The sequence below is a fragment of the Chrysoperla carnea genome, chromosome 3, assembly GCF_905475395.1.
Source record: "Chrysoperla carnea chromosome 3, inChrCarn1.1, whole genome shotgun sequence".
NCBI lineage: Eukaryota > Metazoa > Arthropoda > Insecta > Neuroptera > Chrysopidae > Chrysoperla > Chrysoperla carnea.
The window spans coordinates 46023656-46040408 of NC_058339.1; positions in this window are offsets into that span (position 1 = coordinate 46023656).

A 16753-nucleotide genomic window follows, 5' to 3' on the forward strand; every position below is an offset into this window, starting at 1 on the left:
TTAAGTCCTTAAAATACATTGAATAATGAGGAAAAAGTGGAAATTTATATTATGAGGGGCTAACTTAAGGACAAATAATTGTTTAATAAATATTAAATAAACAACGATCGAACAAATAATTTTAATGCTCAAACAATGAAGAACAAACGACGAACAATGGATTAAAAAAGATTTATAATTAATTAACCCGAAAAAAAATTTTGTGGGGGGTCCAATTTCGTTAGCTAAAAAGTATATATTGTGTTTTATAAAGAAGTGTTCCAAAATTAACGCAAGAAGCTCACATAAGACGTTAATCTTGGGACACCTTTTATTATTATTTTTATTATATAAAAGTGATATAATTTTACTTATTTTGTATAAAAACTTTAACTCTCTGTTAATTTGTTTTATGAAAATGTACAATATGATTTTTCATGAAAATCTAAAACATTTTTTTTTTTTTTTTGTTATAAATAAATAAAAATCGTTATATATTTTAAATTTTGTTTTATTTTTTAAATTTTCTATCCTATTTTTCTTTCAGAACAAAATTATCAATTAATTAATTATTTAGTAAAGGTTTAGTAAAAGAAATATTTTATAATAGGAGAACATGTTACTTCACCAAAAAAAATTAATTATGTTAGTCTCACTTTCCTATACTTATGTCATAAATCACTCTTCTGCCAGCGGTTGGGAATTAAAATAACTGAATTGTATAACACGGACGCGCTCAGTAAAAAAACGGCAAAAGATTAAGAAAAAACCCAACAATTTTTGTAATTATCATACGAAAATTTCATTTTCTCTAAAAGCATATTCTTGAGTACTACAAGAACTTAACTTTAAAACATGAAAGATTTTCTTGGATTGTTCTTCAGATTTTAATTTCGCCACTACAAATAAAATATAATAATTTTACTATTCCAGGTATCCATGGATATTAACCCGAATACTTTATTGTCTTTCATGAAAAATAACTTTTTATTTTTGAGATAGAAAACGTCAATTCGAATTTATATTATAATTTTTTTTTTTTTTACTAAAAGTCATATAGTATTGCCATATAATGAGTTTCGATGAGACATTTTATAATGCAGATGGAGATTTTGTATATTTTCCACCCACACCAGTTGGAAAAACATCGAAAGTTTTTGTAGATATCCAAGAGTTTCATGAGGTAAATGCGTTTAGTAATTACATATATCTATAACTAAAAAATTGCACTGGATTTTTTAATTGCTTCTTTAGATTTTTACACATTGAATAATTAGGTAACATTAGTACAGTAACTTATAAAAACACTTTCACACATCAATTGGTACCCCATCAATTTTTTTGCAAAACTCATTCTAAAAATCAAGAAAAATCGAAAATTCGTGGAATTCAGAGGGATAATATGGCGGATGTTAACTCAGAGAGAACCTCCGAATATTGGAAATTGTCAGTTGATCAAATAAACATCTTAATGATAGCTGATTGATAATGAAAGTTATAACCCATGCAGGAAACAGAAAATGAAAAGTGCCCGGAAGAAATAGCATAACCATTCAGGGGTTATTATCAACCAATTAAATTTCAGGGGCCATTATCATCCCTACTTAACTTTTCAATTCATCGGATTTCCGATTTTTGGCTTTTTTTTAAATGAATTTTGCAAGAAAATTGAACGTTAAAGAAGGAAATGGATATTATTTTAGGATTCAACAGCCTGATATACATATGCCCATATAATATACCAAAAATATCCTATGCAGCTGAAAAAAATTGCAAACTATTGTTTTGATGGAATTTCTATTTTATTTGTTTACGCAAAATATTATTTATCAATTGAAAACATTCATTCATAGTAGTAATTTTTAAAGGGGAAATATGATTGATAGTAAATTTAAGATTATCAAATTAATTTCTCTGAAATGAGGAAATGTAAATTTAATGAGAAATTTTTTCTAGATTTATGTCATGATAATTTTAATTTTTAGCTGTTAGTCCAATCATAATATGGAATTAACTACCTCTCAAGAATTTGGAATTGAAATTTTTCTATAGGTTTTCAGCAAAGAGGCCAAATCTCTCAATTAGAATTTTTTTGGTATATTAATGATTAAGCTACTCGTGTAAACTCCATCTTCCACCCTGGAAATTCTATAAACAATTTTAGTCAAAATCTATCGGTTCCAGAAAAAATTTCCTATAACTTCCGGGGAGGCACAAAATCCGTATTTGCAAGCTACTCCTACCTTTTGCTTCTATTATGTATGAAATATAAATTATCTAAGTATTGTAAGACTTTTCGTTTGGGAACCATTTGAAGGCACATACATCCGTGTCAATCAATGACTGAAAATGATATTTTTGGAATCAGACGAATTTAAACCGTAAAAATTCATTTAAAACTTGTCTTTCAATTTTTGTTGGAAAACATTACCTCTACATTTCTGCGTAAAAAATACAAGGCATACATTATCTAGTATACATTTTAAACGGATTTGCAAAATTATCTTCCCTTATAATATTAAAAGGTTAATAACTTATATAGGTTAGGCGAAAGTCGAGGGTTTGAATTTTAGAAAATGTATTATTCAATATTTTAATTTCTAATTTTATGTTCATATCTAGGATCGAGAATTCTATCAAGTTGTATGTGATAACAGTATTGACATATTGGATAAAGTATGCTCTGTTGAATATAAAACTCATGTTGCCAAAAAGACAAAGGAAAAATTAATTGTAAAGTTCACACCAAAAGTATCTTTTTGTCAAATTTATAACTATTTTCAAATATTAGAAAGAAATGGGAATCATATTAATTTGTTTGTATATACCGAAAGTGCTGGTAATTAATTTATATTTTTGGGAACTATATTACCTTTAAAAACTTACAGTGCCATTAAAATCTTCTAAAAACGCGACCCTAAGTCTGGGAACTTTTTCTCATATCTCATATCATACTCGTCATATCTTATATGTAAAAAAATGTTTTCCTAATTTTAAATTTTACATCCATTGGAAGATTGGAACAGAAAGTTGTATATTCCGAAATGGAAATTGCTAGAATTTTTTTCAACTTCTTCAACAAAAATAGGAAGTCCGCAACGCGTTTTCTTTTACGCGGCTGTACCGAGAAGAAGCGATCGATGTAGGTATATAGATAAGTATGAATATCTGATCGTAACAAAAAAAATTCTCAATATTGACTAGCAGAATTTTACTACTCGCTGACTATAAAACTTTTCTGTACTTTTGGTGGAAATTAAAGACAGTATTCGTAGTATTAGGTGAGGGAAATTTGTGTAGGTTTGACTCCTACCAAAGGAGCTAATACCAAACTAAAACTCACTTCCTAAAAACTGCTAAAAAGTTTAAAGTAAAATAAAAATGTTCAACTTTTTTGAGGTCAAGGTTTAGTTTTTAATGATTTTTCTGTTTGTATTTTGCGGGTTTTTTTCGCATTATTTAATTTATAAGTTGGTTCGAAATAAATTACTTATAATTGTTTTATAGGGCCAATTATGGAAGTTTCCAAACAAGACATACAATTTATATGCAATAGTAAAATTGAAGAACGTAAAAAAGTATTTGAATTACGTAATATATCGAAAATTGATACAATTTTTCAGTTTGATATTGATCCACAATCAGGCTTTTTTACTGTTGATAAATTAAATGGTACAATACCAGCGAACAGTCATATTTATATTAATGTCTATTACCGTGCAAACGTACCTGGAATACATGCAACAAAACTATGTTGCTTATTTGAAAATTGTGTAAATATCATTTATTATTTGAATATGAATACCATAAATGATTATTTTTACATATTCATTATCCAATAATAATAAACTTTATTTGCTCTTCAATGATGCTATATGTACATAGACTATAGAGCAGGCATGAGCAAACATGGCTTAGAGAAGTCCCTCATACTTCTGTATCTCAAATACGAGTAAGACAATGACAACCTAAACAGTGACAATTAAAAATACGAGTAAGACAGAGAGACAACTTTTTTCTGCCTATCTCATTTCTATAAGATAAACTGAGATAGGTAGAAGAGTCCCACCTCGGCACACAATAAAATTATAACAATTGTGACTTCGACTTCAACAATGAAGTTTCCAATCTGATATCGAGATATTATGCTCTATAAAGGTGTGCCAGATCATCCGTATATGGATAGTTCTACAAACTAAAAAGTTTTTTAGGGTTTTATATCAGGATCTTGTTCAATGTAAAGCAAGTGAATATTCACTATATTCTAGGATATAGCAAGTAAAAAATCCATGGATCCAAGCTTTCTGCCGCGTAGTAAATAAGCTTCTGAGTCGTTCAGCTGAATCAATTATGCATACGAAAACGACAAAGAATGCTATCTACTGACGCAATCAGCTGAAAAAGTCACTATGCAATCAGTTGAGTTCTCAAAATCCTGAAATTCACGAAAGATCCTGGTTCTAGGATTCTATTAAACGGTAAAATTTCTGTCAAGCGTTAAAACTAAAAACTATTCAGGATCCGGAGAAGTTTATATTAAAATATTCTTTATATGTGTGCACCCGATCATGCTGAAACAGGTGAACGGATTGGGATGAAATTTGGCACACTTAGCAGATATATATTTCGTGATTATCGTTTTACCAACTACGCCGCGATTTTACTCAGCAAAACAGCTAATTAAAATTTAATTTACAATACAACAAATTTTTAGCCACCTATATTAATAAATGTTTCTGCAATAAATACCATAAATACGAACGCAAAGGATCAATATTTTTGTGCAACTATTTCAAATAGTATTTGTTATCCATTTCCCCGAAATGAATCAATCGGCTACAAGGGATATCTTCAAGATATTACTCCAGTATTACACTTTGACCCGCCATTTTCAATTACAAAATCATTTATCGATTTTCAATATGTTAAATGTGGTACAATTTCCCAAAACTGTGGATTTTCTGTTACAAATCATATGAAGTATGATTTTTATATAGTTTGGGAAGTCGGTAAGTGCTGATATCTTTTTTACGATTCTTGTACTTTAGATTACCTTGTCTGTGTTTGGATGTTATGAGATTTAAAAAAAAAAGATATATAACAACTCTATTGTAATACTGTCTTGTTTATATTTAAATTTAGACTTAGGATGTTGCAATACGAAATTATCTTTGAGCTACAATTTTCCAAGAGATATGCATATGAATATGAATCTTTTTACATGAAACTCTCTTAAAAGCTTGTAAATACGCTTGGAATTTACATTTTTTAAGTCAAAATCGGCGGGTTCTATATTTTACAACTTTATTCATTTGTGAAATTCACGAATGCAACATCATATAGCGCTTATTCAAGGTTTCAGATTCAAGTGCAATTGTATACTGTCAACTGCCAACACGTGCAGTTGGTCATACATGAAATAAATAAGCTGTAAACTCTTGAACCGAATAGGTGACAGAACTTCAAAAAAACAAGCTTTTCCAAGGACTGCTTTAAGATGTTAACTTCCAGTTTAAAGCGGTACGGTTTAGGCCGCAAACTTCAAGCCTGTTATCTGTTAACTCCTCAAAAAAAAAATATTTTAAGAGCCATTTTGATCCAAAAGTAAATTTTTTACAGAACGAAATGTGTTTTTTGTTTTTAACAGATCATTCTCAAGTTTTTGAAATATTACCTAATCATTGTACAATAAAATCGGATGATTGTGAATATTTCGAATGTAATTTTCGACCTCCGGAACAGGATAAGCTTTATGGTAATATAATAAGTGGATCAATTTATTGGACAAGTCCGATAGAAGATGCATTTACAATACCCATACCGATAAACATTAGATTCATTGGTATGTTAAATGAACTTACAAGCAAAAGGTAGTTTACAAAAATGTAATAAAAAATTGTGGAGTAGTAAGTTCGCTGTTTTTATAAACGTCACGATTCCACAACTTTATCTTACATGTAAAAATAGTCCTTTAAAATATCTCATTATAAAAATGACTTGAAAATATACTTTAAGTTTTGCTGTTTTACAAGGGGAATTTTTTTAATTTTTTTAATTTTTCCTTGTAATGTGTGGAAAAAACTTAGTTTCGTCAAGATTTAAAAATAATTCAAAGATATTGTCTTGTCTGCCATTTTGTTCTAAGATTCGATTTCGTAACCCAGCTGGAGTAACTCATTAGGAGACAAATCAAGGTTTCGAGAAAACATAATTTTTAATCAGGGAAGAATATTATAGACAGGTGGGTAGCGAAATTTACTTTCTTTAAACTCATGATTTTGGGGAATAGTATATTCCGTAAATTCCCCCTTTGATTGAAGATATAAATGACCGAAATTTATTGCAGTGGCATAAATTTTTATCGCTACTTATCAGTCCATATTTCTCGATTATTTCAATTTTGTGGGTTTACATTTCCCTCCCTAGTTGGGGTTAAGAGATAGATTCTTGGTGCAAAACGATAGATCGGACGATATCTTTGACTGATATTAGAATCTCGATGCAGTCATCTCACACCACAATATCTACTCCCGGATCATAAATAATAATTTTCATATTAAAATAAAATTTTTTCTGTAGGACATTCATTTGCTCCAAATCACGGAATTTGGATACCTCAAGCTACATTAAGAAATGAATATATAATTATGCCACCTTGTTTACCAAGTTATTGTTGTTATAAAACTATAGTCCTTAGAAAAATGGGTATTTTACCCGTTTTATTTCAATTTATCCCACCAGAAAATTCGTAAGTTTAATAAGTAAATAGGTATAAATTAAGATTAACAGTAGTTAAGCCCAATCTTTCGTAAAATTTTATCAGTTGAGATTTAATTTTAGAAATAGTGTTTGCACATCGCGAACTAAAGTCTTTGCGCTAAAGAATAAAAATCTTTAATTTCCGTCAAACTGTGAGTTTTAGTGTCATTGATCCTTTTCTAACAACATTTTATTATTCGAAAAAACGAGATTGAATCTTAAGTAAGATGGGGAAGAGGGGGGATTCGAAGAAATCTTATGTATGCTTACGTGGAGGGAGGGGAGGGGTCAAAAATCGTCATAATTATGCTTACGTAATTAATGAATGACCCCTAAGTACTAATGCTCCTAGGTATATACTTTATATTTAATTAAAAAATACTTTTTGTCTAATAGAAAATATGTTGTACAACCTATGGCAGGTTTAATCAAAGACGATTTTCAAATTGTGATTGTTTCACTTTGCACGAGTGTAGAAGATGAAGAAGTTTATTACGAAAATTGGAAAGCAATATTAAATGATAATACTGATTATGAAATAAAATTTCAACTTCGTGGTAAAACAGAATATCCAGTACTTGAAGTTGGCAATAATAATTATGTAGAATTTAACACTTGTCGCACAAAATGTCAGCAAGGTGCATTAATTAGAATTCATAACAAAACCAGGCATAGCATGAAGTAAATACCCCGATTTACATATATATAAATTGTATTTGTAAACCCTGAGCTCGTTGAATTTCATCGAAAAAAACATATTGAAGTATGTATATTCGCACAAATTTCGATAAATTTTAATCCTATTTTACAGTATGGTTCAGTATTTTAATCTAATTTTCGTTCTGATTTTTTGAAGGGGTGGAGATGTGAACTGAAATATAAAAAAAAAACTAACCGGCTTTTGTCACTCAAGTGGTCAAGAGTATTTTTTTACTCAGGATTTCAATAACAACTTTTTTTTTGATATTGTAGTTTTATCTACTTTTTCAATTAGCATACGAAGTTTCGGGTTTACAGCTAGTTTATAAAATAGAACGTTAAGTTTTTGTGATATAACTACTATAGGAAAGATTTCTTTTAAACAGATATGAAATAATTGTTCCACCAAAATTCAAACATTATTTGCATGTCTATGAAAATGTTGATATAATACGAGCACACGAATGTGTTTTTGTTTTTGGGTTATGGACGGGTGTCTGTAATGGATTGCAATCTATAGAAGTGAAAGTTCGAACTACTGCTGTTCATTATAAAGAAACGGAATTTGGTTTTCCACAAGAACAAGAAGTAACAGTAAGCGGATTAGTGTCACCATCTGAACTATGTGTAAGTTCATTTAGCACTTCATCTCTTGACTTTGGTAAACTTTTCCTAACTTTTAAAACAAGTTGGATTAATAAATATGGTGGAAGCGCAAAAAAATGCATAACAATAACAATTGGTATACTTCCTAATTAAATTACATTATCCCCAATGATGATTTTTTATTTATATTATCTTTAGTCAATTCCAAGAAATTATTACCATGATGAATGTGAGTTTGATAAACTTTTTAAAGTACACTTTTATTTATACAATTTTGGTGATTCTGAAATACATTATCAATTGGATTGTTTATATGAAACAAATTGTTACGAACAAGAAGTGGATATATATCCATATTTTGAAACAATTCAACCAAAAAATAACCATAGAATAACAGTGACTGTTACTCCAAAACAAACTGGATTACAGCAATGTAAAATTATGTATAATATTCGAAAACATATGTATTGTGATGATATTATTAATGAAAAGAGTAAACATTTATTTACGTTAAATTATTTTTGCGTTTTGCCTACATTACAAGTATGTATAGAAAATAAATATTTTATTTTAACTCTTAACTGGTGTGTTTGTAAGGCTGCGTAACCGCAAACCATTTCATCCTCGACAAATCATTCACAGACCGAATCACCCGCGATAATATATAGGACTAAAAAATCCACAGACCTCTAGTTACTCTAATTCTGAATAAGTCTTACTAGCTAAATTTTCATAAAATCTCTGATTAATTCTGATAAAGTCTTCTAGAAGAGTCCAAAAACTTTTAATAATGTAGTAGTATTGCTTAATAAGTTTTCCATAGAACTTTTCAGATTTTTTCAAAAAATTTTAGACTTAATCATTCTTCTAGAATTGTTTTTCAGAACACTGCAAGACTAAATTAGACTATTGGCAGAAAATATTTGTGCCAGGGTATTTAAAATTTTCTAAAATCTCTTCGTTATAGAGGGAGGTAAATTCGTATCTGCACAAGACTAAATATTTTGGTCAAAATTAATAAATAATTTGCAATACGATAAGGATTAAATTCTAGTTTAAACATTTTTTTATAAGGATTTCCTTCCAATAAAAATCTTATCAAATAAATAAAGTATTTATTTTTAGAAAAACAATCAAACACTTATTTATAAAACCGCAATATTATCCGGCCCATTTTATTTCTTAATCAAAAGTGCACATTTGTTTACCATTTTTATTTTGTTAACTAGCACAAAAAAACAAATTTTTTTAACACATAGATTATTTCAAAATCAACAAATGAGCTGTGAATAAGCTATTCCCGACAAAAATCAAACTGAAAATCGCGTCGTTAGAAAAAAATTAAACAAATTTTAGAAAGTCAATGTTATTTACGATTTTTGGAGAAAAGTTTATCTGGTTTCAAAAGAAAATTTTACCTTTACGTAAAAGATGTCGCAATTACATCTTTATACTTTTACTACTTTGTGATTGATTTTGAAAATTTGTTATAATCTGCCAGGAATTTTTAATTTTATTTGAATTCTTTCAAGGCAGATCACCCACCCACTTTAACTAGGTGTATCATATTTAATTATTATTTAATACTTTAGGTAGTAGATTTAGTACACGATAACTTCACACCCATTCTGTCAAAAATCTCACTATGGAATCTACTAGCAATTGAAAGGTAGGATTTGTTGTTTACACAAATATTACAATAAGTAAACAAATAAAAACAAATTGGGAATATTCAAAGCTAGAGTTATGTCGGCCATTCACTGCCAATTTATGTGGTTGGCCGAGTCCATGTATTGACGAGCGGGCTCGCCGAACCTAGACGTCTAACAACTTTGAATTGATATGAATATTAAAAGTGTTTGTGTATACATACCTACTTAAAAAACAATTTTCCTGGTGGAAAAAATATTTGAGAAAGAATAAGTCTTATAAACTCTGAATTTCTCAACATTTTTGGACTCTCTAATTCAGACTTAATAAGACTGGATATCTCTAAAGTAGACAGTCCAGAAACGCAGACAGAGAAATTCAGAATTACTTAAGATTTTTTCGGACTTTCTAAGGTTAATTAAGAATTAATAAGACACATAGACATTTAAAATATAATTAAAAGTTTATTCAGTGGGCTCGCCAATGAATGCTTGGCCTTAAGTTGAAGGAATTTAATTTTTAATAAGTCAAACTTGTTAATGGCCGTCATTTCTAAGTTTATCTTTATTTGGATAAAGTCTAGTTTTCATCTGCCCATAAGCATAAACGGCTGTATTATAAATTACATCATAGTTTTTGAATGTGACTGTCTTAAAACTGCTACTTTCTTTTGCGTCTTATAAAACATCTTTTAAAAGATATATTCCAATTATTAACAAAAAATTTAGCGGTCTCAATTCGGCCCCAATAGTTCAAAATATTCAAATAATCAAATAAATTGTATTATCTTAGATTAAATAAAGCATTAAAGGAAGTTTTTCCAAATGAACGCAAAGAAGTGTATGTCAATTTTCCTGATGCTGTATTAGACACACAATTCACGATAACTTTGCATTTAAAAAACACTTCAAATTATAAATTGCAATGCAGTATTGAACGTAAACAATTATGTGATTGTAAAAGAACTGAAGTATTCGTTGGCATTTCGCATAGAAAATTGGTTTATGAATGTCCACATCGAAAAACAATTAATGTTACACCAAAAGATTTTGTTGTGGAGGTATATAAAATAATAATTTTAACGTTGAAACAAATAACGCTATAATGACTACTCCAAAAATAAAAAATACCATAAGTTTTATATTTTAATTTGTACTTTTCTGTACAAAGCAAAGGAAGTATTGTAGCGTTAAATTGAATATACTCCGCTTTAGTCCGCTGGACAGTACCCTTTTTAATAAATGATCAATACATACTAGAAACTTCATGAGTGGCAGCATGGCTTCCTTTTGACCAACGTCATAATTATTAAGCTATTTGTACGAAAACGCAGCAGGAAATTTGTCGGATACCATGACCACTTGATAACATTAATAATTATTAAACAAATCAACAAACGTGAACTTATGTATTAAAAAACAAAAATACTTAATTTCCGCATTTTGAGAGTGGTAGACAAGCTCATTAGTACAGTATTTTTGCCGAACAAAATATTTTATTGTTTAATAATTATTAATGTTATCACGTTGCTCATTCGGATCAAATCGTAGATTGAAAGTTTAGTAGACTCGCCAAAAGGAAGCCACTCACGGCATTTCAAGTATGTATTAATCATTTATCAAAAAGGGTGCTGTCCCGAGGGCTATTTATTTCCATTCTTGATTTATTTTTAATATTTTTGAAGTAGAATAAGAGGTCATCTATAAGAATGCAACGCTGTTATATTACGAGAGGGGCGCCACTAAATATCTTTTTGGTCAACATGGTGTTACAGTGACCGGAAATGTCTTTTATTATTATCACGAAACAATCTTGCAAGACTCTAAAGTAAATTCTAAAAATGATGATCTCAGACTATATTTTCAATTGATGGAAAATGATCAGTTTCAAAAATTTACTTACATTAGAAAACGGTTACATGGCTTAAGGACGCCCTCAAAGTAATTCATTCTCTATACAGAGGACGAAAATGTAATCGTATTCATTGCGACTACTAGAGTACTAGATAAATAAACGCCAGAGAAAAATATGATTAAGCTCATACGCGTACAATCTAAATAATTGTTTTTTATTAAAGGAAAGTTCAACAGTATGTTTGGATTTTACAGTAAATTACATAGTGGATGAAAAAATTGAATTATGTTTTATTATCAATTTATCACATAATCGTCATATAGAAATATATATTCGAATTCGTGGGATAAATATAATGAAAAGAATACCAGCGTCGCTTTTGAGTGGACATACAAATGAAATTCATTTTAAAGATGTTTATATTGGCTGTAAAGACCCTTTAGTTCAGGTACAAATTTTGTATAAAGTTCTGTAATTGTTTTTAAACTTTGTGATAAAAATGGAACCACACAATGTGTATAACGTGAAGAACACATATTCAAACTAAGCGGACCACGATCTATATCACGACTTATGTGTGCTTATTTTAAAAATGCAAGTTTGTGATTATGCCACAAAAGCATTTCATATTTTTATCGTATTTTGATTGAAATTATTTACCAAATTTTAGTTAGTATGGTTATATAACAACTCTACGGAGATAGCTAAATATAGTTTATGTAAGAAAAATAATACAACGGAAGGAGAACTTGATAGAAGTGTGATACAATGTTTAAATCCAGAAGGTACAATTAATTCAATGAGTAACCATGCAATTCAATTTATATTTACACCAAAAGAATTACGCCGTTATGAATCATATATCACAATATACTTGGGGGATACACTATTTGCAAATTTAAAATTAATTGGTAACGGGATTGTATATTCACCAAATTATGCACCATTGTTATGGGGTAGCAGTCCACGTATAGTATCTACTCCACGCGACGGAGATCTTTTAAAGTTATCGCGTGAACATATTGTTATAAAGTCATTGCATTTATTTAATACAACCGAAAGAATATTATTTATAGAGAATATATCGAATATTGTTATTGGCTATCGATGGAATAGGTAAGTACTTTTATTGTTTGAGCATATTATTTGAGAGGAAATTTACAAGGTAACCGTGTGGATAATAAATATATTAAAAAATTTGTTTTCCTTATTTCGAAACAGTCACAATTTTTTCAACTCTGTTATTCATGTTTAATGAATGTAATATTAAAAAATGTCCGTGAGCATATGGAATAAATCGCAAAAAAACAAAATCTTATTCGTTCTAATTCCGTTAAGTCCGTTCATAAAAATTTATCATAATTTATAATGAATTGAATTGATTATTCGATTCTTTCCGATTAAGTTAAGTAAAGACAAACAAAGATTGAAGGACTATTGGATGCACTACTTTGCTCGATGGACACGAGTAATATCCGAAATTGACGAGAGCAAATTTTAAGCCAGGGTATTAAGTTTGAATTCCACCATATTCAGAATTCTTCAGAATTTGTGTCAAATTGCATTGAATTAATTAGACGAGTTGCTAGAAACGGAGTTAAGATAAGAGTTGTTAGATGAGTTTATGAAGAAACTTTTGAAAGTATTTTAGGGCTGTCGTACTTACTCCCATAACTCTATAATAATTAAAAACCATATTTTTCAAAAGTGTTAAAGTTCCAAATATAATTCGGGCAATGGCTGTTCAAAGCAAAGGAATTTTACGACCAAATGAGAAACATAGTATTCGAATTAGAATTCAAGCCGAACAAAATCCTTGCATTGTTAAAAATGTTGTGTTATGTTGCGAAGTATTCGATTTAAAACAACGTCGTAATTATGAAAATTCTATTGGGGAATTTAACTGGAACAAAAAAAGTGAAGAGGAGTTTATAATGATTGATGATGATATTATACACCCCGTTAGTAAATATAATTTTTATAATTTTTTCGGAGATATACAGGGTGGATCATTTTATTTAATCTATAATTTGTTAATATTAAGCCCCATTTGTTAATACCAAGACCTGCACGCCTAAATACTATGAAGATTATTTCAAAATATGCTTGATATGAAAGTTACGTACATAGCAAGCTCAGGCCTGCACTGTAATATTTTTACGCAATTAACATTTTTTTTTTTTCTTATATTTATTAGCTACCTAAGAAAACAGAAACTTCTTGTCCAAAATCAAATTATCACACAATTGCTATTAGCTGTGTTATTTTACCATCAGATGGTAGGCTGCTTGATTTAAAAGAACCGGTTAATCAACAACTGGAACATGAACCATTTATTGATAATTATGAAGCGTTAAAAATGAAAGTGGCTATTAATGAAGTTGAAATACAAAACTCCGATAAATATGATGAACATGTGGAAAAAGAAAAACTAATTTCTACGCTACATCTTTTTGCAAGTATTTTGCGACGCAATGTTAGGTATACAATCTTTTAGTGTAGATGTTAGTGAGTATAGGATGTATCAATATATGAAAAATCATGCCACATAATCTAACAGACGGTATAAAATCGACCTTCACCCATCTGATAAGCAGATGAAGTGTATTTTTTTATGAAATTTTATTGATTGATAAACACGCCTATGATAAGCTTACCTATCGAAAAGTTTTTATGGCTATTATACCATGTATATATGAAATATATCAAGAAATACATACTAATTTTATTATACCATGTATATATAAAAAATATCAAGGTATACTAAGTTTAGTCCCAAGTTTGTAACGCTTAAAAATATTGATTCTACGAACAAAATTTTGGTATAGGTATTCATAAAATCACCTACTTAGTCCATTTCCCGCTGTCCGGTCCGCCTGTCAACACTATAACTCAAAAACGAAAAGAGATATCGAGCTGAAATTTTTATAGTGTGCTTAGGCCGTAAAAGTGAGGTCGAGTTCGTAATTGAGCAACATGGGTCAGTTGAGTCTTGAGTTCGTTGGACCCATCTTGTAAACCGTTAGAGACAGAACAAAAGTATAATATAAAAATGTTTGAAACATTTTTATGTAAACTTCACTGTTTACCCGTGAAGGCGCAAATTAGTTGAGAAACATTATATAGTATGTATACACGTATTGAAATCGTGTGTAAAAGGAGTAGATATCTTTCTTTACTTATATGGAGTAAAAAAATAAACGATTGCGTAATCAACACGGTCTGCTTAATGTAGAAGGATAAATTAATAAAATTTCAACAATAATAAGATTTTAATAAATCTTGTCTTGTACTCATCCACCTCATTTCATATTTAATATAGCTTCGTTATTTATTTCCTAATATACATTCTAGCACACAATTGCATAGATTTTCTGTCCTAAAACAATTTTCTCAATACTTCAAATATTAAAACTCCAGATCAAAAAAATACCTTGCACAAGTAAAATAAGAATTTTTGATAGCAGGAAAAAATTTTTAAAAAGTAAAATATCATCACAGACATATTATCTCATTAACAAAATATGAATATAATGAATGTTTTCAAGGACAACCATATTCACTTACATCCTCATGCCATTATCATATTTATGAAATGATAAAATTGAAGGTCAAGTTATTTACGTTGAATATAAAAAAAGCCATTAAATTGATGAAACACATTTTAATATCTCAAAGAAAATACGCACGTCTTACTTTCTTTTGTATGTAATTTTGTATAGAAAATTCGTTTTAATCATAAATTTCGACAAAATTTTAATTTTTTTGTCAATGAAATACTTGCAACTACTGAATGAAATGCAAGTATTGCCTATTCATCGCTCTGCCACACTCACAAATGAGTTGACTTCTTGTATTTACTTGCTGTATTTGTGTTGTTATTCTTATCAGTAATTTCGAATAAAACACAAACTCGAGACGGTTTTTTAACAAAATGAAAACAATTGACTGAGTTAATTGTTGAAATACCATGTATATACAGTATTGATTAAGCAATCGCTTGTTTTTTTACGTCATATAAGTACTAATAATGTGAAATAAGCACATATATCACACACATAACTGATATTCTCATATAATACATAGAAAATAATTTGCACCTAATATGCGCTCTCACGGGTGAACAGTGATGTTTACGAAAAAATGTTTTACACAAAAGTTGTTTAATTTTTAATTAAGAACATTTTTTACACTTACACTTTTATTCTATCTCTGACGGTTTACAAGATATATGGACCCAAGACCTAATTGACCTATGTTGCTCATTTACAAACTCGACCTCACTTTTTATGTCCTGAGCACGCTATATAAATTTTAGATAGATATCTTTTTTCGTTTTTGAGTTATCGTGTCACAGACGGCCAGAACACCCGCAAATGGACTAATTAGATGATTTAATGAACACCTATACCAAAAGCTTGTTCGTAGCGTCAATATTTTCAAGCGTTACAAACTTGGAACTAAATTTAGTATACTTTCAAGTATTTCATACATACATAGTATAATTAGTGAATAAAAGTGCCTCGCCTATCTTGCCACAAAAAAACACATATTCTGTTTTATACATTTAGGCCAAACCAAAATTGATGACGACAAACGTGTTTAGCGGAGAAGAACGCTAAACATCAAAATATCGATCTCTTACAGCCAACTAACTCGAACACTGACAAAATAAATCACTCACTGATGCTTTTTTCCGCAAAACATAGCCAATATGTCGATGACACTTTATTTAAACAAAAAAAGGCTGTAGCTTATCTTGTCTGATACAGCTTCAGGTATACGACAAACTTTAAAAGTCTCACGATGACGCCAATGATACGCATCGAACGTAGCTAATATTTGCAGACTTATGATACGAGCAACCTCGCAATTTTTGTTTTTTTGTTCATTACTCTCAGTAATTGGTCTATAATTTGGAGGATTGTTAAATAAAGTATTGTATAGACATTAATTTTATTTAGTTTGATTTTAAATTGTGAAGAATTTAAATGGAATGTTTTACGTTTTGCTAAAAAACCTCCTCCGTATTATGAACAATTGATTTCATCGTCTTATAATGTACAGCCATATTGTCCCAGCGACAAAATTGTTGCATCAACACTTCGAAAATTAGCATTACAAATAATATCAAATTCACTTACCACTGAGAAAGCAGATATTGAAAGTAGTAGTTATTCAACTACAAATCAAGCTACTGTTTCAA